Below are 25671 nucleotides of genomic sequence, written 5' to 3'. Positions count from 1 at the left end.
CACCTCAGGGCCTTTGCAATTGCTGTTCTCTGCACTTGAAGTAACCAGGCTCTTCTCCTACCTGGCTTCTCCTCCTTCAGGTGCCAACTGCTCAGAACGGCCTTCCCCAATTAACCTAAAACCAAGTGCCCTCTCTCCACTCTGGATCTTGCAGCACTCACCACAGGTCTGAAACTTGCTTATTCACTAGTTCACAGAATAAAAGATTAGAAGCTATTTCCCAGTACTTGCACATCACCAATCACAGTGTCTTGCTGAAAGTAAGTATATGGCAAATGTCTGTTAAATAAATTGATGCCTTTAAGCAGTTCACTTCTGGAATCCATTCCACAGAAATCTTAGTATTAACTGGACATCCTAAAGCAGGCAATTCTAAATGTCATGTTGTAGAGAGGTCTTGAGAGATTTAAAAAATGGCCACAGATTCTTTGCAGCTCCTCCTGTAAGAACCAGGTTCACTATTTCTCTACACTTCCAGTCTGGACGAGGCCTCATAACTTGCTCTGACCAACAGAATGTAACAAAGGTGACACTGTGTGACTTCTACGTATGGCCTCAAGAAGCCTAGCAACTTCTGCTCCCGCCCTCTTACCACTCGGCTACCCTGAGAGGCCTGAGCTGGCCTGCTGGAGAGATCACATGGAGAACAGAGGTGCAGCCTGGCTAAAAGTCCATGCAGGTAAGGCCTTCCCAGAAGTGCCAACGGACTGCAGACCCATGAGTGTGCAGAGCCCCCCACCACACAAAGCCCTAACTGCCAATGGTGAACACACAGTTATTGCTTGAACTCGTTAAGTTTGGGGGGCAGTTTGTTATGCACCAACAGGTAACTGATGCAAGGCCATGAGCAAGTGTTTTTAACTGCAGGATGCATGTTAGTTTAAGTCAGAGTTCTCAGCCTTGGACCGGTGATGTCTTGGGCTGGCTCACCCTTGGCTGTTAAGCAGCATCCCTGTAGCACACCACACATTATGACGACTAACTACAGATGTTTGCAGACAAGCAACAATAGAGACCAAAAGCAAGGGGAGAAGGCTGCCTGCGCCTCCCAGGGGCTTGGCACTTCCACGAGGGAAGGAAGGAGCCACTGCTTTGGGGGGCGTTCTTTGTGCTGTCTCCTCCTTCACATCTGATCTGGGTTGATCCATATGTCCTTTCCCTCCTCGCTGGTACCCAAAAGTCAGTTAGTGGAATGGACATTAGCAATAGCTTCTACCTATTCCTGCAAAAATTACCCTCAAGGATGTCATTCTTCCGTTTCCACAAAAGAAAAAAGACAGCTGCAAAAAACAAAAATTGCCTAGAGGGTCCTTCCAGCACTGGGCCTGTCCTGGCCCCCGAGACACTCAAACCCTAGCTGCTGAGTGGGCTCCACAGACCCAGGAAGACAGAGCCCAACAATTTCAGAAGCTTTTCTTTTTTTAAGCTAGCATTACCTAAATCTGTGAACAAATGTTTGAACTAGAAGAGCTGCTGCTTTAAAGCTCTTCTTTCATAGCTGAAGCGTAGCACACTGCTCAGCAGCTTAGCATTTTCCTGAACATGTCAAGTTTTAAATTACGGGAAATGTGTGCGGTCAGTTCCCATATTTTAAGAAAATGTAAAGAGGACATGATGGTCTGTTACTGATTCAAAAAGCACATTTTAAATGCCTTGCCAATCAGTGTTAGGCACTGAGATTCTCCCTGCTCCGAGTGCATCGATTCCCAGGAAAAGCTCCCTGCCCTCTTCCCTTCTCATCTCTCTGGGTCTACAGCAGCCATCCCCAAACCCACACCCCAACAGTGGTTAAGCAATCTCAAGCCTTTCCAATAACCCTCCTATCCATTCTCCGGAAAACTACCTACACATTAAGGCCTCGTTAAGTGGTTTCACAGGCCACTGTCCCCAAACCTAACTGTGCATCACGTTCGCTTGGGACATTCCTCTAAACCACCTGAGTCTCAGGCTTACAGATGGACTGACGGACACTTTCAGGGGGTCTGACTCAGTCAGGTTCAAGAACTAACCCTGCCCACATAAAGAGCCCAACTGGCACGCCCTCTACTTCCAGCCTGTGCTAGTTGGGAGAGTGAGAGACAGAGCCTCACAACTCTGCAAACACAATTTGAAGGGAACACCATGAAGCAGTAACTGTGGTCAATCAACGTGATCAAGAGCAACAGTGGTGGCCAGAAAAAGCCTCTTTGAGGTGACACTCAAGCTGAGACCTAAAGGATCAAGGACTCAGCAGTGAAAACAGCAAAAGGAAGGAGATGTCAGGTGGACACGAAGATAGACGAGTCTGGAGGTCAGAAAGTAGAAATATAAATTTGAGAGTCTTCAAAACTATCAGTAAACAGCATTTAAAACAGACAAGAACAGATGGGAACAGCCACGATCACCTAAGGAGAGCCCAAGAACAGAGAGAATCCTGGACTCAAGATGGAGAAACACCAGACAACTGAAGGCAGGCAGGGCAGGCAAAAGAGGAACTTTGGAAGGAAACCAAGAAGGACAAAGCAGCAGAAGGAGAACCAGGAACTAAGAGAAGAGTGTGTTTCAAAGAGGTGGTGGGCAAGTGAGTTCAATGCCAAGAGGCAGAATATGATGAAAACAGAGAAAAATGACCATTTCAGGGAGTTTTACTTTGCAAGCAGAAACATCGAGGCACTTACAGACAAGGAGAATGGAAATGAGATGGGCAGAGACTCCTGAATGGTTTCTCCATCCTCTGACCCCACGCTGACCCAAAAAGCCCAGCTCTATTCCTGAACTTTGGTTCTGTGAGACATCCAGAATCCTGATAAGACATTTACCTTTTCTACCTAAGTTCTCTCTATTGTTTTCTTCAACCTGCAACTAAGACTTCTTTTTACAAGCTCGGCCATGAAAGGAAGGTAAAGACATGGGAGATAGGGAGCTAGGAACGCAAGGAAAACAGGGCCCAGGAGGAAGCTCTAGGTAACTTTAGTGGGTTGAAAAGTGTCCCTCGAATATTCTTGTCCACCTGGAACCTGTAAATGTGACTTTATTTGGAAAAAAGGTCTTTGCAGGTATAATTAGTTTTAACTCAAAATGAGGTCACAATGGATTAGGCCCTCATCCAATGACTGGTGTTCTTATAAAAGCAGAGACAGACACAGAGAGAAGGCCACATAAAACAGGCAGAAACTGGATTGCCAGCAACTACCCGAAGCCAGAAAGAGGCATCAGAGGGAGCTGCCCTGTCAAAACCTTGATTTCAGACTTCCAGCCTCCAGAACTATGAGAGAATAAATTTCTGCTGTTTTAGCCACTCCTTTTGTGGTAATTTGTTACTGCAGCCCCAGGAAACTAAGACTAACATTTCAGAGCCACACAGAAGAACCCCTGAAAACCTTAAGTGAGACAGCAAGCACAAAGACAGAAATAAAGAGCAGGGGTCGGCTTGGAGAAGCGTGTGAGGAAAGGAGGAAGGCAAAGGTCACAGGCAGGGGTGGTAACGGAAGCAAATACGTCAGTGCTTGCGCCACGCTAAGCACGGGGGTAAGTGTTCCATTTGCACCATCTCGTTTCATCCTCACCACCAGCCCAGGAGACGGGAAAACTGGGAGAGGAGTTACACAACTTGCTCACAGCCTCAAAGCTCAGACTGCAGAGCCAGGATGTCCAGCACATGGGCACGGAGAAGCCACGGAGGAAGGAACACCATCAACTGTTATGTAGTTACTGGTCATGTTTTCAAAGATGTAAACATAATGTGTAACAAAGTAGAAAAAGTAGAATTTAAAAATCTACACATACAGTGTGATCTCCAATCTGGGGGGTGGAGGAATCTCTGAATACATGTGCATGCGTAACAAAACTAAATGAAAATACAACAACATAATATTATAGGTTATTTCCAGATAGGTAAATTATAGACTTTCCCCCTCATTTTTGTCTTTTTTTTGTTTTTTATTTTTGGCTGCATTGGGTCTTTGTTGCTGCACGCGAGCTTTCTCTAGTTGCCGCGAGTGGTGGCTTCTCTTGTTGCGGACCACAGGTTCTAGGCACGCGGGCTTCAGTAGTTGTGGCACATGGGCTCAGCAAGTGTGGCTTACGGGCTCAGCAGTTGCAGCACGCGGGCCCTAGAGTGCATGGGCTTCAGTAGTTGCAGAGTGTGGGCTCAGTAGTTGCAGCACGCGGGCTCTAGGGCACGCAGGCTCTGTAGTTGTAGCTCGTAGGCTTAGCTGCTCCGCGGCATGTGGGATCTTCGCTCCCCAACCAGGGATCAAACCCACGTCCCCTGCACTGGAAGGCGGATTCTTAACCACTGGACCACCAGAGAAGTCCTCTCCCCCTCATTTTTATAATCCTAATTTTGTACAATAAACAATTAAACACTTTTATTATTAAAGTACAAAAGTTAAAGATAAAAACTGGGGACAGTAAAATGGACTTACTGAAAAGGACATCTTTATGAAAACAATAACAGTGATAACTTAGGGGGAACAAGGCCCTCAAAGAATGAGGACAGGGGGACTTCCCTGTGGTCCAGCAGTTAAGAATCCACCTTCCAATGCAGGGGACGCAGGTTCGATCCCTGGTCGGGGAACTGAGATCCCACACGCCGCGGGACAACTAAGCCCGCACCAAAACAAAGAGCCCACACGCCACAACTAAGACCGATGCAGCCAAAAATAAATAAATAAATATTAAAAAAAAAAAAAAAGAAGGAGGACAGGACAGATGGAGGAACTGAGGCAGTGAAGACAGATCGCCTGTCCAGGGAGTTTAATTTTAAACAGAGAAAAATAAGAATAGTGGCTGAAAAAGATACCAAGATTAACTGGGAGATTAAGTTATATAAGACTTATTAGTCACGTTTGAAGACAGAATAGAAGGAGTCCCTGAAGAAGAAACTAAAGATAAAACTGTTGGTGAGTATGTTCTCAAGTGGAAGAATCTTCCCTTTAATAATATATGAAGGGAGGGAGGGGCAAGATGGCGGAAGAGTAAGACGCGGAGATCACCTTCCTTCCCACAGATACATGAGAAATACATCTACACGTGGAACTGCTCCTACAGAACACCCACTGAACGCTGGCAGAAGACGTCAGACCTCCCAAAAGTTTTTCTCCCTTTTATTCTGAGCCGTGTGGATGAAAGGCTCTTGGTGCTCCAGCCAGGCATCAGGGCTGTGCCTCTGAGGTGGGAGAGCCAACTTCAGGACACTGGTCCACAAGAGACCTCCCAGCTCCACGTAATACCAAAAGGCGAAAATCTCTCAGAGATCTCCATCTCAACATCAAGACCCAGCTTCACTCAACGACCAGCAAGCTACAGTGCTGGACACCCTATGCCAAAAAACTAGCAAGACAGGAACACAGCCCAATCCATTAACAGAGAGGCTGCCTAAAATCATAATAAGGCCACAGACACCCCAAAACACACCACCAGACGTGGACAAGCCCACCAGAAAGACAACATCCAGCCTCATCCACCAGAACACAGGCACTAGTTCCCTCCACCAGGAAACCTACACAACCCACTGAACCAACCTTAGCCACTGGGGACAGATACCAAAAACAACGGGAACTACGAACCTGCAGCCTGTGAAAAGGAGACCCCAAACACAGTAAGATAAGCAAAATGAGAAGACAGAAAAACACACAGCAGATGAAGGAGCAGGGTCAAAACACACCAGACCTAACAAATGAAGAGGAAATAGGTAGTCTACCTGAAAAAGAATTCAGAATAATGATAGTAAGGATGATCCAAAGTCTTGGAAATAGAATAGACAAAATGCAAGAAACATTTAACAAGGACGTAGAAGAACTAAAGAGGAACCAAGCAACGATGAAAAGCACAATAAATGAAATTAAAAATACTCTAGATGGGATCAATAGCAGAATAACTGAGGCAGAAGAACGGATAAGTGACCTGGAAGATAAAATGGTGGAAATAACTACTGCAGAGCAGAATAAAGAAAAAAGAATGAAAAGAACTGAGGACAGTCTCAGAGACCTCTGGGACAACATTAAACACACCAACATTCGAATTATAGGGGTCCCAGAAGAAGAAGAGAAAAAGAAAGGGACTGAGAAAATATTTGAAGAGATTATAGTTGAAAACTTCCCTAATATGGGAAAGGAAATAGTTAATCAAGTCCTGGAAGCACAGAGAGTCCCATACAGGATAAATCCAAGGAGAAACACACCAAGACACATATTAATCAAACTATCAAAAATTAAATATAAAGAAAACATATTAAAAGCAGCAAGGGAAAAACAACAAATAACACACAAGGGCATCCCCATAAGGTTAACAGCTGATCTTTCAGCAGAAACTCTGCAAGCCAGAAGGGAGTGGCAGGATATACTTAAAGTGATGAAGGAGAAAAACCTACAACCAAGATTACTCTACCCAGCAAGGATCTCATTCAGATTTGATGGAGAAATTAAAACCTTTACAGACAAGCAAAAGCTGAGAGAGTTCAGCACCACCAAACCAGCTTTACAACAAATGCTAAAGGAACTTCTCTAGGCAAGAAACACAAGAGAAGGAAAACACCTACAATAACAAACCCAAAACATTTAACAAAATGGGAATAGGAACATACATATCGATAATTACCTTAAATGTAAATGGATTAAATGCTCCCACCAAAAGACACAGACTGGCTGAATGGATACAAAAACAAGACCCATATATATGCTGTCTACAAGAGACCCACTTCAGACCCAGAGACACATACAGACTGAAAGTGAGGGGATGGAAAAAGATATTCCATGCAAATGGAAATCAAAAGAAAGCTGGAGTAGCAATTCTCATATCAGACAAAATAGACTTTAAAATAAAGACTATTACAAGAGACAAAGAAGGACACTATATAATGATCAAGGGATCGATCCAAGAGGAAGGTATAACAATTGTAAATATTTATGCACCCAACATAGGAGCACCTCAATACATAAGGCAAATACTAACAGCCATAAAAGGGGAAATCGACAGTAACACAATCATAGTAGGGGACTTTAACACCCCACTTTCACCAATGGACAGATCATCCAAAATGAAAATAAATAAGGAAACACAAGCTTTAAATGATACATTAAACAAGATGGACTTAATTGATATTTATAGGACATTCCACCCAAAAACAACAGAATACACATTTTTCTCAAGTGCTCATGGAACATTCTCCAGGATAGATCATATCTTGGGTCACAAATCAAGCCTTGGTAAATTTAAAAAAATTGAAATCGTATCAAGTATCTTTTCCAACCACAACGCTATGAGACTAGATATCAATTACAGGAAAAGATCTGTAAAAAATACAAACACATGGAGGCTACACAATACACTACCTAATAACGAAGTGATCACTGAAGAAATCAAAAAATACCTAGAAACAAATGACAATGGAGACACGACGATCCAAAACCTATGGGATGCAGCAAAAGCAGTTCTAAGAGGGAAGTTTATAGCAATACAAGCCTCCATCAAGAAACAGGAAACATCTCGAATAAACAACCTAACCTTGCACCTAAAGCAATTAGAGAAAGAAGAACAAAAAAACCCCAAAGCTAGCAGAAGGAAAGAAATCATAAAGATCAGATCAGAAATAAATGAAAAAGAAATGAAGGAAACAATAGCAAAAATCAATGAAACTAAAAGCTGGTTCTTTGAGAAGATAAACAAAATTGATAAACCATTAGCCAGACTCATCAAGAGAAAAAGGGAGAAGACTCAAATTAATAGAATTAGAAATGAAAAAGGAGAAGTAACCACTGACACTGCAGAAATACAAACGATCATGAGAGATTACTACAAGCAACTCTATGCCAATAAAATGGACAACCTGGAAGAAATGGACAGATTCTTAGAAATGCACAACCTGCCAAGGCTGAACCAGGAAGAAATAGAAAATATGAACAGACCAATCACAAGCACTGAAATTGAAACTGTGATTAAAAATCTTCTAACACACAAAAGCCCAGGACCAGATGGCTTCACAGGCGAATTCTATCAAACATTTAGAGAAGAGCTAACACCTATCCTTCTCAAACTCTTCCAAAATATTGCAAAGGGAGGAACACTCCCCAACTCATTCTACGAGGCCACCATCACCCTGATACCAAAACCAGACAAAGATGTCACAAAGAAAGAAAACTACAGGCCAATATCACTGATGAACATAGATGCAAAAATCCTCAACAAAATACTAGCAAACAGAATCCAACAGCACATTAAAAGGATTATACACCATGATCAAGTGGGGTTTATTCCAGGAATGCAAGGATTCTTCAATATACGCAAATCAATCAACGTGATACATCATATTAACAAATTGAAGGAGAAAAACCATATGATCATCTCAATAGATGCAGAGAAAGCTTTCAACAAAATTCAACACCCATTTATGATAAAAGTCCTGCAGAAAGTAGGCATAGAGGGAACTTTCCTCAACATAATAAAGGCCGTATATGACAAATCCACAGCCAACATTGTCCTCAATGGTGAAAAACTGAAACCATTTCCACTAAGATCAGGAACAAGACAAGGTTGCCCACTCTCACCACTATTATTCAACATAGTTTTGGAAGTGTTAGCCACAGCAATCAGAGAAGAAAAAGAAATAAAAGGAATACAAATCGGAAAAGAAGAAGTAAAGCTGTCACTGTTTGTAGATGACATGATACTATACATAGAGAATCCTAAAGATGCTACCAGAAAACTACTAGAGCTAATCAATGAATATGGTAAAGTAGCAGGATACAAAATTAATGCACAGAAATCTCTTGCATTCCTGTATACTAATGATGAAAAATCTGAAAGTGAAATTAAGAAAACACTCCCGTTTACCATTGCAACAAAAAGAATAAAATATCTAGGAATAAACCTACCTAAGGAGACAAAAGACCTGTATGCAGAAAATTACAGGACACTGATGAAAGAAATTAAAGATGATACAAATAGATGGAGAGATATACCATGTTCTTGGATTGGAAGAATCAACATTGTGAAAATGACTCTGCTACCCAAAGCAATCTACAGATTCAATGCAATCCCTATCAAACTACCACTGGCATTTTTCACAGAACTAGAACAAAAAATTTCACAATTTGTATGGAAACACAAAAGACCCCGAATAGCCAAAGCAATCTTGAGAACGAAAAATGGAGCTGGAGGAATCAGGCTCCCTGACTTCAGACTATATTACAAAGCTACAGTAATCAAGACAGTTTGGTACTGGCACAAAAACAGAAATATAGATCAATGGAACAGGATAGAAAGCCCAGAGATAAGCCCACGCACATACGGTCACCTTATCTTTGATAAAGGAGGCAAGCATATACAGTGGAGAAAAGACAGCCTCTTCAATAAGTGGTGCTGGGAAAATTGGACAGGTACATGTAAAAGTATGAAATTAGAACACTCCCTGACACCATACACAAAAATAAACTCAGAATGGATTAAAGACCTAAGTGTAAGGCCAGACACTATCAAACTCTTAGAGGAAAACATAGGCAGAACACTCTATGACATAAATCACAGCAAGATCCTTTTTGACCCAGCTCCTAGAGAAATGGAAATAAAAACACAAATAAACAAATGGGACCTAACGAAACTGAAAAGCTTTTGCACAGCAAAGGAAACCATAAACAAGACGAAAAGACAACCCTCAGAATGGGAGAAAATATTTGCAAATGAAGCAACTGACAAAGGATTAATCTCCAAGATTTACAAGCAGCTCATGCAGCTCAATAACAAAAAAACGAACAACCCAATCCAAAAATGGGCAGAAGACCTAAATAGACATTTCTCCAAAGAAGATATACAGATTGCCAACAGACACATGAAAGAATGCTCAACATCATTAATCATTAGAGAAATGCAAATCAAAACTACAATGAGGTATCATCTCACACCGGTCAGAATGGCCATCATCAAAAAATCTAGAAACAATAAATGCTGGAGAGGGTGTGGAGAAAAGGGAACACTCTTACACTGTTGGTGGGAATGTAAATTGATACAGCCACTATGGAGAACAGTATGGAGGTTCCTTAAAAAACTAAAAATAGAACTACCATACGACCCAGCAATCCCACTACTGGGCATATACCCTGAGAAAACCATAATTCAGAAAGAGTCATGTACCAAAATATTCATTGCAGCTCTGTTTACAATAGCCAGGACATGGAAGCAACCTAGGTGTCCATCATCGGATGAATGGATAAAGAAGATGTGGCACATATATACAATGGAATATTACTCAGCCATAAAGAGAAATGAAATGGAGGTATTTGTAATGAGGTGGATGGAGTTAGAGTCTGTCATACAGAGTGAAGTAAGTCAGAAAGAGAAAAACAAATACAGTATGCTAACACATATATATGGAATCTAAGGAAAAAAAAAAAAAAAAAAAAGGTCATGAAGAACCTAGTGGCAAGATGGGAATAAAGACACAGACCTACTAGAGAATGGACTTGAGGATATGGGGAGGGGGAGGGGTGAGATGTGACAGGGTGAGAGAGTGTCATGGACATATATACACTACCAAATGTAAAATAGATAGCTAGTGGGAAGCAGCCGCATAGCACAGGGAGATCAGCTCGGTGCTTTGTGACCACCTAGAGGGGTGGGATAGGGAGGGTGGGAGGGAGGGAGATGCAAGAGGGAAGAGATATGGGGATATATGTATATGAATAGCTGATTCACTTTGTTATAAAGCAGAAGCTAACACACCATTGTAAAGCAATTATACTTCAATAAAGATGTTCAAAAAAAAAAAAAAATAACTAATAAGAAAAAAAATAACAAAATACTCTTATAGAGTAAAATTAATGGAAGAAAAAAAAAATATATGAAGGAGGCAGATGCAGACACAGAAGTCCTCTGAGATCAAAGAGTAGGGGAGAGGAGCTCAAGCTAGATGGTCCATGGTGTAATAATTAAGTGCACGGGCTCTAGAGGCAAACAACTGACGTTCAAACATGGGTTCCACAGATTCCTGGCTGTGATTCTGGCCAATTACCTAATCTCCCCATAGGTTTAGCCACCTATGAAATGGCGCTATTCACAGGACCTGGCTCAGAGCTGATTAGAGGATCAAACAGAATACCGTCAAGTTCTTAGCATGGTGCCTACCTAGCATAGTAGGCATCTAACAAGGCCGAGCTAATAGCACTGGGGTCATCTGCAAAATGCAAGTTCATCTACTGCCAAGAGAACTGCAGGTGGAGGACGGAAGGGCCACGGTTTGAAGGAATTTACTTCAACAGGGTAATCTTCGAGTACCTCTCCCAACATACTTTATATATAGAAACATCTGTGCCAAGTGGCGATAACCTCAATTTCCCAAGCCCTCTTATTTCAGCTCCTCGCTCGGTCCTGTCTCGGGGCTTCTCCCTTTGCCCAGGTATCTGCCTGCTTCATCCCCTCACCTCCCCTTGCTCTCGAGTTCAGATGTTTCCACCACCCTTTTAAAATGAAATCAGCCATCTCTATGGCCCTGCCCTGATTTCTCTTTCAGCACAACCTTTTCCACCCGCCATCGGACAGATGACGTTCCTCTCACCAGAGGGGGATGGGCGTCTCTCATCACTGCCCCATCACCAGCTGCCCGCTGGTACTGCTCAGCCTTGAATGTGCATTTCACTGACACTCTCCCTCCCCTTGTTTACAGGTGCTCCTTCTCAGCACCTGACAGTGCTCAAGCTACTCCATCTAAAATCAAGGCAGGGGACCACCCTGGTGACGCAGTAAAGAATCCGCATGCCAATGCAGGGGATATGGGTTCGAGCCCTGGTCCAGGAAGATCCCACATGCCGCAGAGCAACTAAGCCCGTGCGCCGCAACTACTGAGCCTGTGCTCTAGAGCCCGCGAACCACAACTACTGAAGCCCGCGCGCCTAGAGCCCGTGCTCCGCAACAAGGAAAGCCACCGCAATGAGAAGCCCGCGGCACCGCAACGAAGAGTAGCCCACGCTCGCCACAACTAGAGAAAGCCCGCGCACAGCAATGAAGACCCAACACAACCAAAAATAAATAAATAAATAAATAAAATAAAGGCAGAACAGGGACTTCCCTAAAGGTCCAGCGGTTAAGACTCTGCGCTTCCACTGCAGGGGGCACAGGTTCGAACCTGGTCGGGGAACTAAGAAACCACATGCCGTGCAGGACGGCCCCCCCAAAAAAAAAAAAAAAAAAAATCAAGGCGGAACAGAGCGCTCCCTCAACCCCACATGGCTCTCCACCCCTTTCCTTCAGAGCCTCCCCACAACCCACTGCCACTCATCCGCCCTGGGGAGTCCTGACCGCTGAATCCCAACCAAATCTGCCTCTTTGACCATTCCCTTCCCTCTCAGAGACTCTCTTAAGCACTGACACTGCTCTGATGTTCTTCCAACTTCTGACCACTCCTATAAGCTGCTTTTCCTCTGCCATCCCTCAACACCCAAGCTACACCAAAGGGTCTTCAACCTTTAGAGAATCTCTGGGTGGTTCTTCTCCCCAGGAAAAGGCACAGTTCTACACCTATAACGACACATCAGGACAGGGTACCTGTCTCCAGCGGAGGACCTCTCTGGTCCCTGCAGGCACCTGGGGCTAAGGCCCTTGACATGCCCCGGCCAGTTTAACCACCGCACTGCTCTCCAAATCACTGCTGCTCAGAGGCTTGGTCTCAGGCTTCCCTTGTACTCTTAATTACTGAGGATCCCAGGGGCTTTTGTTTATGTAGGTTATATCAATGGATATTTACTATACTAGAAACTAAAGCAGAGACTTTAAAAAAATGTTTAATAAGCCTATTACATATTACCATAAATAATATTTTTACAAAAAATAACTAGAGGGACTTCCCTGGTGGTCCAGTGCCTAAGACTCTGCGCTCCCAATGCAGGGGGACCTGGGTTCGATCCCTGGTCAGAGAACTAGATCCCACATGCCACAACTAAGAGCGCCACAACTAAGATCCTGCATGCCGCAACAAAGATCCTGCATACCACAACTAAAACCCAGCACAGCCAAATAAATATACTTTTTTTAATTTTAAAAAAAGAAATAACTAGAAAAATAACAATGAGAAGAGCAGCAATATTATACATTTTAGCACACCTCTTTAATGCCTGTCTCAAGTGGAGAGAGCTGGATTCTCACATCTGCTTCTGCACTCAATCTGGTGCAATATCTTGTTTTGGTTGAAGATGAGGAAAATTCAGCCTCACAGATATGTAGTTGGAAAAAGGAGGAGTAGGGCTTCCTTGGTGGCGCAGTGGTTAAGAATCCACCTACCAGTGCAGGGGACACGGGTTCAAGCCCTGGTTCGGGAAGATCCGACATGCCGCGGAGAATTTAAGCCTGTGAGAGCCACAACTACTGAGCCCAGGCACCTAGAGCCCGTGCTCCAAAACAAAGAGAAGCCACTGCAATGAGAAGCCCGCGCACCACAACGAAGTGTAGCCCCCGCTCAGCAACTAAAGCCCGTGCGCAGAAACGAAGACACAACGCAGCAAAAAAGTAAATAAATAAATTTATAAAAAAGAAAAGGGAGGAGTACTGTAACAGCTTTTCCAAATAAATATAGACAGTCTTTTTTGATACTACATCAAAACTTGACAAGTGGTAAGTTTCTTAAAGAGCAGTTCTGGGCTTCCCTGGTGGCACAGAGATTATCCACCTGCCAATGCAGGGGATACGGGTTCAGGCCCTGGTCCGGGAATATCTCACATGCCACAAAGCAACTAAGCCTGTGAGCCACAACTACTGAAGCCTGCGTGCCTAGAGCCCATGCTCCGCAGCAAGAGAAGCCACGCAATGAGAAGCCTGCACACTGCAACGAGCAGCCCCCGCTCGCCGCAACTAGAGAAAAGCCCGTGCACAGCAAAGAAGACCCAACGCAGCCAAAAATAAATAAATTTATATTAAAAAAAAGGGTAGTTCTGATGTGGAATCTGAAACTATGTCAATTAACTTTTCATACTGTTACATCAAACACCAGGGGCTTCACTCCATTCTTGTGCTTTGAATGGATCTTTTACTCATCTGTGAGTTAGTAGCATCAAGCACACGCCATTTGGAAAATATCAGCTCACTGAGTTAAGCAAATCTTCCAAATGTTGACACGTTTTATTATATAACATTAAAAAAAGAAACATTTCGTTAGCATCACCTCCTATCTTGCAAAAAAAAGTCTTTAAGTACTGGGAAGCTGTCAAGCTCATGGTAGCAGAATCAAGTTTTCCAAAATTCAAATTTCCATTTGAAAGCTCAAATTTTATCACTGCCAACAATACTGTCAGTTATTTTCCTTGAAGTATCTGGTTCACTTCGTTCGTTTTTATGAAAATATCTGCCAAATTCCCCTGTCTAAACAGCCATCATTTTTTGTCAGCTGTTCTTTCAACTCAAGCGATCGCAGAGTTGCTTGTCCAGGAGACGGCTCTCACATGTTAAGATGCATCAGTGCTTTATGCCAACTTTCCATTTTGTCACATAGGCCAGTAAAAAGATGGATACTCAGGTTGAAGTTTAACAAAATTAATTTTGATTGCTTCATCAAGGGCATTAGATTAAACTGGATTTTTTTTTTTTAAACCACAAATTCACAGCGGTGAAGAATACTATGACTACAATAACCGCTGTAACTGGCTTGGTACCATGGCTTTTGATTTCTGCTACAGAACCAGCAGTGTCACCCAGCACTGCTTCGTAACATCAGTGGGAATGTCAACACAGTGCAAGTCAAATGACATCTTAATATGATCATGACAGCAGCCTGGACCTAATGAGCCCCAGAGTCTACAGACTGTACTCGAGACCCCTCGCTCTAAGTGATGGTGAAACCCAAGACTTCAACCACCATCTAAATACTAACAACTCATCCAGACCACTCCTCCAGAGCTCCACATTCACGTGTACAAAAGTCTACAATTGGACAAACACTTCAGAGTGTTTCAGAGACTGGTAATACTGTAGTGAACCAAAGTGCCTGTCTTCATGGAGCTTAGAACTAGTGGGTAGATCAACATAGAGGCTAGGGAGACAGAGCAAAGGAAGACAGAGATTAATGAGAGCGGAGAACACCCTCTAAGGAGGAGATACCAGAACAAAGACCTGAATGAAAGGAGTGGATGGTCCAAACAGACCTCCAGGAGAAGAGCTTTGCAAGAAGAAAGAGTAAAGTGTAAAGGCTAGTGTGTTCTAATGCAGAATGTGGGAATGCCTCCTGGGGTCCTCAAACCCAAGGTGCAAAGACTCACTCACTGTCTTCCCATCAAACCACTGCTCATTTCAGTAAATGCAAAGCAGCCACCCGGACTTCCAGGAGAGAAACCTGTACTCGCTCACTCCCTTCTGACCGTCCACGCAGTCACCTAAGCATCTCAGTCACCAGTTACCAGCTTTTCTACCCTGGCCGAGACCCCCTTCCTCTCTACAGCATCCCATCTGGAATCTGACCCGTCTTCCTCCTTCCTCTGAGCACGCTCCAAGTTCAAGACCAAGTGATGTTCCTGATCAGGTACATCTCCTTACCCTTTGAGGGCTTCCTAGAGCCCTCGACGTAAAAGTGCAAATTCTTTACCAAGGCTCTGACCTCTCAGTATCCATTTCTCACCACTCTCCAGTCCTTTGGAACTTCTGTCCCTAGACAACTCATGCTCTCTTTCATTCGATAAATAATTACTGAGCACCTATCTTGCACTACACTGTTATACGTGCTGGAGACAGTGGGTGAAGGAAGCCAACTGGTTGCATGAAAAACATACTCAACCATCTCCTCAGCCTGGAACACTCTTTCCTTCCCCACCACAGGCCAGGCAGCCTCCAACTGGAGAACCCTTTCAGTCTCAACTTAAACATTTTCCAGCAAGCCTGCAAGACAGTGGCGGCGGCCCTGCTGCTCCAGCCCCGCGCCTGCCCACCCGCCCGCCAGCTCCGGCTCGGCTCTATCACAAGAAGGTTGTTGATCATTATGAAAATCCCCAAAAAGTGGGGTTCCTTGACAAAACATCTAAAAATGTTGGAACCAGAATGGTGGGGCTCCAGCGTGCAGTGATGTAATGAAATTACAGATTCAAGCAGATGAAAAGAGGAAGATGGTCAACGGCAGGTTTAAAACATTTGGCTGTGGTTCTGCCATTGCCTCGAGCTCATCAGCCAACAAGTGCGTAAAGGGGAAGACAGTGGAGGAAGCCACGACCATCAAAAACACAGGGGGCGGGGCTTCCCTGGTGGTGCAGTGGTTGAGAATCCGCCTGCCAATGCAGGGGACATAGGTTCAAGCCCTTGTCCGGGAAGATCCCACATGCCGCGGAGCAACTAACCCCGTGCACCACATCTACTGAGCCTGCGCTCTAGATCCCGTGAACCACAACTACTGAGCCCGCGTGCCACAACTACTGAAGCCCATGCGCCTAGAGCCCGTGCTCCACAACGAGAGAAGCCTCCACAACGAGAGAAGCCACCGCAACGAGAAGCCCACGCACCTCAACAAAGAGTAGCCCCCGCTCGCCGCAACTAGAGAAAGCCCGCGCGCAGCAACGAAGAACCAACACAGCCAAAATTAAATAAATTAAAAATAAATAAATTTATATTAAAAAAAAAAAAACACGGGGGCTTCCCTGGGGGTCCAGCAGCTAGGACTCCGCACTCCCAACGCAGGGGGCCTGGGTCTGATCCCTGGTCAGGGAACTAGATCCCGCGTGCCGCAACTAAGACCCGGCGCAGCCAAATAAGTAAATAATATTAAAAAAATTTTTAAATCATTTAAACAAACAAAAAACACCGATATCACCAAGGAGCTCTGCCTTCCCCCTGTGAAACTGTACTGCTCCATGATAGCCAAAGATGCCATCAAGGTCACCCTGGCTGATTACAAACTGAAACAAGAACCCATGAAAGGCGAGGCTGAGAAGAAATGAGCCCTCGGGGCTGCTTCCCTCCCTCCCCCGCCACCAGCAGTCACGCACACGGAGGTGTTCAGAAGCCCTTGCACTGAAACAAAAGAGCTATGAGATCTGCACAGCGTTTGCTATTCACATTGTGACTCTAATGCAAGCAAAATACAGTCTAATTAATTGTTCTGAATCCTGTGTTTTCTTTCAGCTCACGTTTATTGCCTTAACCCAGTCCAAGTCTATTTCGAACTCTGTGTGTGGCCCCAAAACTGAAATCAATAGTGAAGTCCCTCGTTTGGGTAGTCATGAAGTGCACAATTATCTAATTTTCCTGAATCCATTTTGGGGAAGATTACCAGTAGAATACCTTGGTAAGATTACTTGACAGAACCAAGTACTGTACATAAAACAGATCTGCATATATATAATAAAGGAATTTAAGACCCCGCCCCCCAAAAAACACACAAAAAAACCCATTTTCCCTAGGAAGCCATCACTAAACTCTAGAATAGGTTAGCTGCCCCTGTGATCCACCACCCTTGTTTTTCACCTTTGTACATAAACTGCTTGTCAGCCTCCCTGTTAAACTATAACATAAGGTCCTGGGCCACGCCCATTCTATAATTTATAGACTCAGCACCTAGCAGAGAAGATGCTGAATGAGCATTTGTTAAACAAATTTCCGGTTATAATACTTCTGAGAATATATGAAAAATATTTCATTGTCACTAGCTGGCAAATTAAGGGATGCCAAAGAATGTTTTGTGAAGTCCCGAATAATTCAGCATCATAAAGGGAGGTGGAAGTGAGAGCTTTAAAAAATAAACAATCATTTTACCAGTTTCAAAATGAATTATAGGATCAAAATTGTCCTATAAAGGTAAAGCCTTTTGAACAAAATGAAAACAGATTCATAGCTATTCATGAGACTCAAAGAGAACTGGTGGTCGCCAGAAAGGGGCAGGAGGACAAAACAGGTGAAGGGGATTAAGAGGTACAAACCTCGTTATATAATAAATAAGGGGACTTCCCTGGTGGCGCAGTGGTTAAGAATCCGCCTGCCAATGCAGGGGTCACCAGTTTGATACCTGGTCCGGGGAGATCCCACATGCCGCAGAGCAACTAAACCCGTGTGCCACAACTACTGAAGCCACGTGCCACAACTACTGGGGCCTGTGCAGCTAGAGCCCGTGCTCCGCCACAAGAGAAGCCACCGCAATGAGAAGCCCACGCACCGCAACGAAGAGCAGCCCCCGCTCGCCCCAACCAGAGAAAAAGCCCGCGCAGCAAAGACCCAACGCAGCCAAAAATAAATAAATAAAATAAATTTATTTTAAAAAATAAATAAATAAATAAGTCGCAGGGATATGACACACAGCATAAGAAATATGGTCAATAGGGGGAATTCCCTGACGGTCCAGCGGTTAAGACTCCATGCTTCCACTGCAGGGGGACCAGTTTCGATCCGTGGTCAGGGAACTAAGATCCCACAAGCCTCATGGTGCGGCCAGGGGGAAAAAAAAAAAAAAAGAAAGAAATATGGTCAATAATATTATAATAACTTTGAATGGGGACAGAGAATTACTAGACTTAGCATGGTGATCATTTCATAATGTATGCAAATGTCAAAGCCCTATGTAGTACACCTGAGACTAACACAATACTGTACATCAACTATATTTTTTTATAAATTTAGTTATTTTATTTTTATTTGTTTTGGGCTGCGTTGGGTCTTCATTGCTGCATGTGGGCTTTCTCTAGTTGCGGCGAGCGGGGGCTACTCTTCGTTGCAGTGCGCGGGCTTCTCATTGTGGTGGCTTCTCTTGTTGCAGAGCATAGGCTCTAGGCGCGCAGGCTTCAGTAGTTGTGGCTCATGGGCTCAACAGTTGTGGCTCGCGGGCTCTAGAGAGCAGGCTCAGTAGTTGTGGCGCACGGGTTTAGTTGCTCCGCAGCATGTGGGATCTTCCCAGACCAGGGCTCAAACCCTTATTCCCTGCATTAGCAGGAAGATTCTTAAACACTGTGCACCAGGGAAGCCCTCAACTATATTTGAATTAAAAAAAAAAAAAAAGCTTTTTGAGAAAAGAAAGAATGTCAGAGATGACTTGGGAGAAAGTAAGGTAGTAAATTAAAGTGATGGGGGCTTCCCTGGTAGTGTAGTGGTTAAGAATCCACCTGCCAATGCAGGGGACACGGGTTCGAGCCCTGGTCCGGGAAGATCCCACATGCCGTGGAGCAAGTAAGCCCATGTGCCACAACTACTGAACCTGCGTTCTAGAGCCTGCAAGCCACAACTACTGAGCCCATGTGCCACAACTACTGAAGCCCTCAAGCCTAGAGCCCGTGCTCTACAAGAGAAGCCACGGCAATGAGAAGCCCACACACCACAACGAAGAGTAGCCCCCGCTTGCCGCGACTAGATAAAGCCCGCACGCAGCAACGAAGACCCAATGCAGCCAAAAATAAATAAGTTAAATAAATTAATTAAATAAATAAATTAAATAAATAAATAAAAATAAAGTGACAGGGATTTGCAAAGACAGCTGACACATGTTTCACACCCTAAATTAATACTCCTCTGGAACCAATAGGAAGAAAAACAAATCTCTCAGTAAACTGTCTTCTTATAATCTACCATTATCATAGTTTAAAAGACTGTCACAGGGACTTCCCTGGCGGTCCAGTGGTTAAGACTCCTCGGAGAGCGTTTTCAATCCCTGGTCAGGGAACTAAGATCCTTCATGCCACGCGTGCCAAAAAAAAAAAAAAAAAAAAACTGTTACAAAGCAAGGCCATTAGCAATAGTAACGGTGATCCTCTAACAGAGCACTGCGGCCAGGCACTGTTCCAAGTGCTTCACACGTATGCTAACTCACTCAATCCTCACAACCGCCCTAGGAAGGAGGTTCTAGTGTGCCTGTTTTACACATACGGAAACAGACACAGAGAAGTCAAACCCACATCCACACCAGCAAGTTCAGTTACACAACTGGGTTCTAACTCAGGCAGTCTCAGTCCTTTAAGAAAAGAGTGAATTTCTTTCCCTCCCAGCAATTCAGGAATTATCTTAAAGTTCCTAGGACAATTTTTTTTTTTGGAAACCTGTTGTAGAAGCTTTAACACTCTCTTGTCTAATTAGAAAGTGTCCAGAATTTTTTAAAGCTTTACCAGCTACAACACTTGGAGGTAGTCAAGAGAATTTGTAATCCGCATGGGGGATATATTTTACAATTGCCACAGGACTGAGTCAGAAGACATGCAGACACTATAAAGACACAATTACCCACAAGTAAACAAGAATATATTCAATCCCCTTAGTATTCTAGTCCTGACAGGTTAAAGAGTAAATAGCCTTTCTCTCCTTGATAAAGTACATTATTAAGCCTGGACCAGGAATTCCCTGGCAGTCCAGTGGTTAGGACTCTGCTTTCACCGCCGTGGGCCCAAGTTCAATCCCTGATCAGGCAACTAAGATCCCGCAAGCCCCCCCACCCCCCACCCCCAAAAAAAGCGCCTGGGGCAACTAATTATTCAATCATAACCTTTTATCAATGGCAACATGGATGCAACTGAATAATCTCTTCAGAATTATTACTTTTGATAGTCTTGACTTGGTCTTTTAATCATTAACTTTTTAAAAATGGCTTTTTCCCCAGAATTTTAACTTAGTAAGTCAAATAAGGGAATACTCAAGTCTCTCAAAGAAAGCAATATTGTGCTATAAAATGGGAAGCTTTTCTATCATTGCAAGTCAGCAGGAATTTCCATCAATTACCGTGGCACCTAATGGTAGGCACTGCAACAAGAACAAGAGGGCTAAAAGGTTTCAAAAGCTTTTAGCATTCCTCTAATCCACCGATCAATTCAAGTGTCTATAGATTGCCTGTTTGTCTTAAATGAGAGTTGTGGAACAAAACTCACAGCTCTAAAAAGAAGTGGGACTCTTCATTTTCCAGAAGAGTCAGTGTAATGTTGCATTACTCAATACACAGCCACACTCTCCACAAAAATTTGGACTGTTTCTTCCTTCCAGTAATGTTACACATTCAGTTTTATAAATTATTTCTCTGATCTCAGTTTAAATTTGTTTTTATCCCTTCATTCTATGTTCACTAAACCAAACACTCAACTGAACTGCCTGCTTCATAAATTCTCCAACCACTCTCATCTAGAAATGCAAACCTGAGAGATCAGAATTTATACCAGGGTTAAAAAATTCTAAAACTTTTTGTTCAATACCTTATTAGACTCATCCTAAATAAGGGTTTTAAAATAATATGGCACACCATATGGTCAAGCCCAGATAACAAAATTGAGAATATCTATGACCAATCCACTAATGCCAAAGCCAAAGTCTCTAGACAGTAAGAACTTAATCCCATTTAGAAGCCAATATGAGCCAAATCTTTTGGGTAGAGAAAACAGCAATCCAATGAAGAAACTATAATTGATGCCAATACTGCACGTCTGCAATAAAATGTTATTTATTAAAGTACTGGCTAAAAAGGCAACTGATGGTAGGTAAATCTACAGCTGTCCTGAAGACCCTTCTCGAAGCTAATTGTAGAAATACAACTTTTCCAATCAAACTAAAGGATAACAGACACAGAAAATTTTAGCAAAATAAAAGGTAACAGAAACAAAACTTTGAGAAATAAATTAACTCCTCATAAAATCTGTGCACTTCTCATGTGGTCAATACAAGACCTAGGTGTTCCAAGCTCTGAAATCAAAGCCACTAAGCATGGAAAAAATTTGACAGCCTTTTGGCAGCCTTTCAAATCTCTTTTGAGATTAAAATGAAATCTGAGGAAATTTACTTCAACTCCCCCTGAAACAGAAGTAACTCGAGACATCAAACAAAGAGAAATCTTTATTAAGGTATCATTAAAGAACATTCTGCTTAGTACATGCCTGATGACATAAATACAGCTCTGTCGTAAACTGAGATATCATACAAAAGGAATATTCTTGTCTGATGGGCATGTTCATTTAAGAAAGTGTCCACTGCGAATCAAAACTACATAGCTGAACAATATTCTCTATAAGCACACTCTTGACCATTTCCACAGAAGATGAGAGGCAGCCCTAACACGGCTCCCCAAGCCACAGGCACAATCATAAAACTTAACTTCGCTTTCCTCAACTCTCACCTTCTAAGAAAACACTGCAGCACTTACAATGCCTGTGAAACCAGAGGCGTGTAACAGAGGGAGTCTCGGGAGGAGAGAGGCCCTGCAGTCCAGCCTTACAGCAGCCGGAAATCTTCCCCGACGGGGTCCTGCCAGGCCGGCCTCTGACCCTTTCAGTTGCACTCCATTTCTGACAGCTCTAACTGTCAAAGTTAAATCGAGCCAAAAGCTACCACCCAGTTCTGCCGTCTGGAGGTTCTAAGACCTGTTTCCATGTTGGTGGCACCAGCCCTATCCCCAGCCACACACCCATATTAGTAAGGAAGCAAAAAAGGAACTGCCTGTTCGTTTTCTTTTTGCAATATGTACCTTCCGGAAGAATCCAGAACAGGCCCTATCTATCTTAATAGAACGCAAACTGAAATCTTTCTTTGAAATACGAACCCCCTCCACCCCAAAGAGACTACAGCTTCAAATTAGAAAACAGAGAACTCAGGTAGAAATCTTATCGATAACAATGGATTTTAGACCTTATCCAGTATCTGGGGCTGAAGAGAAGGGAACTTCTCACAAAGCTAATACTTCCACTTATTTGCTAACTATGAAAAATATCTACATATTTTCTTAATAATCTCATAAGCAACTACTTAATCATTAAACGTTATTGGAAATCACTGTGTTACCAAACAGGTAACAAAATGAAAATACAAAAAAAAGTAAAGGGCTCTAATACTCCCCAAATCAGAACTACAGATTACGACTTTTACATCATTTATGCACAAACTCAGTAACGTACTCTTTAACTGCAAATATCCACCAACTTCCTTTCCCAAAATAAACACCCCTACATCGCTGTTCTCTTTCAGTCAGTGAGTCTCACAATCCTAACTCAAAAGGTTCCATAAAGAGGAATTAAGTAGATAAACGTACTTGGGTATGCCAACGAGGTAATTTAAAGGACTTCAAAGATGTTTAAACACCATTTAGGTCAAGCATCAACTCGCAAGGAAAAATACAGGAAGATTTTCCAAAGTCCGATGGCTCAGCGATCCCTGGGTGGAATTTCCAGCACCCTCCACCCGGCCGGGGCCGAGGGCGACCCCGACCCTCTCCCGCCGCCCCCCGCTGCGCCCCCGCCCCCGGGCGGCGTCCCCGGAGCCCCGCGGCGCGGGCGGCGGCTGACAAAGGCCGCGCGGCGGACGCGCCATCTTGCCGGGCCCGCCGGGGGCCATTCATTCGGCGCGGGGCGCGGGAGCCCGGCCACCGCCCGCAGGCTGCGCACCCGCACGGGGGCTTCAGGCGGCCCCGCTCGGGCCCGGCGGCGACCGCGGGGCCGGGGCCCGCGCTCGCCGGGCGCTTTGTCCGCCCCGCGCGCCCTCGGCGCCGCTTCCGCATTTCTCCGCCGCGGCGACGCCAGCCTCCCCGCGAGCAGCCGAAAGGCCGCTTTTCCCGCAGCTCGTCCTCCCGCGGCCAAGGACGGCGCCCACCGCGGGGCAGGGCCGCGGCCGCCTTTGTTCCCTGGCCCGCCTGGCGCCCCTCCTCCGGGCCACCTCCCAGGCGCGGGGCGCCGGACCCCGACCCCAAACCCCGGAGCCTCCGGCCCCGCCCCCACCGCGGACCCCAGGACCCGGACTGCAGGCCTGCACCCGGTACCCCAGACCAGAGCCCCGGACCTGGACTCCAGATCCCGGGGCCCCAATCCAGGCCCGAGCCCGGGACTTCGGTCTCGGTCCCGGCCGACGGCTGCGGGGTCCCCGCCGCCCCCGCCCCAGCCCCGCGGACCCCACCCGGGCGGGGCAGGAAGACGCGACCCGGAGGCCGGGTGGGGGCGGGGAGGGTGGGGGCGGGGCGGCCCGGGCGGGCGGGCGACTGGGGGGCGATGGGGAGGGGCGGGGGTGGGGGTCGGGGCCGGGGGTCTGGGCTGGGGCCGGGGCCGCGGCCGCCGCGCTCACCTCGACACCGCGTCCCGCCTGCCGCGCCCGCTCCCCGCCGCCTCAGCCGCCTCGGCCGCCGCTCCGGGAGATGGTCGCGCTCGGGCCGCTCCGCGGGCGCTGCGGGCAGGTGCGCCGGCGAGGCTCGGTCTGTCGGTCCCGCGGCGGCTGCTCCACTCCCGCGCCCGCGCCCGCTCCCGCCGCCGCCGCCTCCTCCTCCGTCCGCCCCTCAGACGCCTCCAGCCATCGGGATGGGCGCGGCGGCCCCTGCCCGCAGCCTCGGGAAACCCCACGGTCGCGTCACCGCGCACGCCGCGCGCGCACGCACCGCTCGACCGAGTCCCCGGCGCGCGCGCGCGCGCGCTTCGGCCCTGCGCCAGCCCCGCGCGCGTACGCGAGCCGCTTAAAGGGGTAGCGCCGCGCCCTCGGGGACCCGCTCCGGGAGCCTCCAAGGCAGGCCTGCCTCTCGCCCGCGCCGGGCTCCGCGCCTCAGGGTCTGGCCCGCGGGGCCCTGCGCTGGCGTGGGTCTGCCTGCTGCCGACCCGCTTGGTTCCCAGCCAGGTGGACGTGGGTAGAGGCCGCAGGGTGGGAGCCTGCCACCGGACCCGGTGCCCGGCAAAGCCACTCTGCACCCCGCACATGCGCCCAGCACACGCGCCCCGTAACGCACTCTGCGCCCCACATCTGCATTCTGCACCCCGCACACACACACACACACACACACACACACACACACATGCATACGCCAGCGCAGGCTGATCCACACCCACGCTGGACCAGGTCGGCCTCAGGGACTCACGGCTTCCGCCTGTCCGCGGAGCAGACGCCCTGCAGTGCGGGTCAGGGCCCGTCCTCGGAGGTGCCCATGGGGCTCGTGTGAGCTGGACAGGTGTGCGCAGTGTGGCCTCGATGGTCGAGGCCCTCCTGTCAGGAATGGCCACCTGAGCAGGGAGGTGTGACCACGGGAAAGAGTGTCAGGAGGGGCAGATGGACCACCCTTGCAAATGCAGCTGAGTTAGCCAGGCAGCTGAGAATCGAAGACCCCCTAGTGGGGGAGGGGAAGGAGGTGGAGAGATGGGTCAGCTGTGAGCAGCCTGTAGCTTTCAGCGTCCTCAGAAACCTCCTGGATGTCCATGGATGGAGCCCTAGGCCCACCAACTCCCACCTCTCCATCTGACTTGTGCCTCCCCAGTTCCGACGACTCCCCACCTCATGGACTTCTTCACTGCAAGAGCCTGCGGTCTCCAACCCTCATCACCCCCTTCCAGCCAGCTCAGCTTCCTGCCCCCAGCCCTCCCCATGCTGCCCTTTCCAGACCAAATCCAGGACCCCTCCTCCAGGCCTGCACAGCTTGGCTGAAGGAAGCAGGAGGACACACCCAGCAATGCAGCTGTCCCCTTAAACCTCAAGGGGCCCTGTCACCCCCCCAGCCTGATTCGCAGCTGCAGCCAATTTGTCTGTATGCCTGTGTGCTGTCTGTCTAGGGTGGCCCTGGACCCCAGCATGAAGCCCATGCCTTCCCACCCACGCTAGGGCTGTGCTCCCTGTCCCTCCCCCTCCCACGGGTCCTTCCTGCACAAACATGCCTCCACCATCCTTGGAGCCTTTCCTCAATCCCTGGCACAAGAAAATCTGCCCCGCCCTGAACTCAACCATTTCTCCAAGGAGCCCTGTTTCCTTTCGGTGGGGCACGGTATTTAGAAGACAGGATCCAGGCTCAAGCTGTGCTTGCTGCTACTGGAGTGTCATTGCTTCTGG

General features: G+C 46.3%; 1 protein-coding gene and 1 pseudogene across 1 annotated transcript in view; one reads left to right on the top strand and one right to left on the bottom strand.

The window, feature by feature from the left end:
* The window catches only part of GNB1 (G protein subunit beta 1), a 96685-nt gene extending 72660 nt beyond the window's left edge, over window positions 1-24025 (bottom strand). Inside the window, exon 1 of the mRNA XM_061185125.1 lies at window positions 23935-24025. The gene's annotated coding sequence lies outside the window, so the exon portion shown is untranslated. The remainder of the gene's footprint in view (window positions 1-23934) is intronic.
* On the top strand, window positions 11512-16874 carry LOC133087303 (iron-sulfur cluster assembly enzyme ISCU-like; annotated as a pseudogene).
* Window positions 24026-25671: the final 1646 nt, after the last annotated feature.

Source organism: Eubalaena glacialis, chromosome 3 (genome assembly GCF_028564815.1).
Source record: "Eubalaena glacialis isolate mEubGla1 chromosome 3, mEubGla1.1.hap2.+ XY, whole genome shotgun sequence".
In the NCBI taxonomy this organism is placed as follows: Eukaryota; Metazoa; Chordata; class Mammalia; order Artiodactyla; family Balaenidae; genus Eubalaena; species Eubalaena glacialis.
Note: the sequence above shows the minus strand (reverse complement) of the source record. Positions and strands in the feature narration are given on the sequence as shown.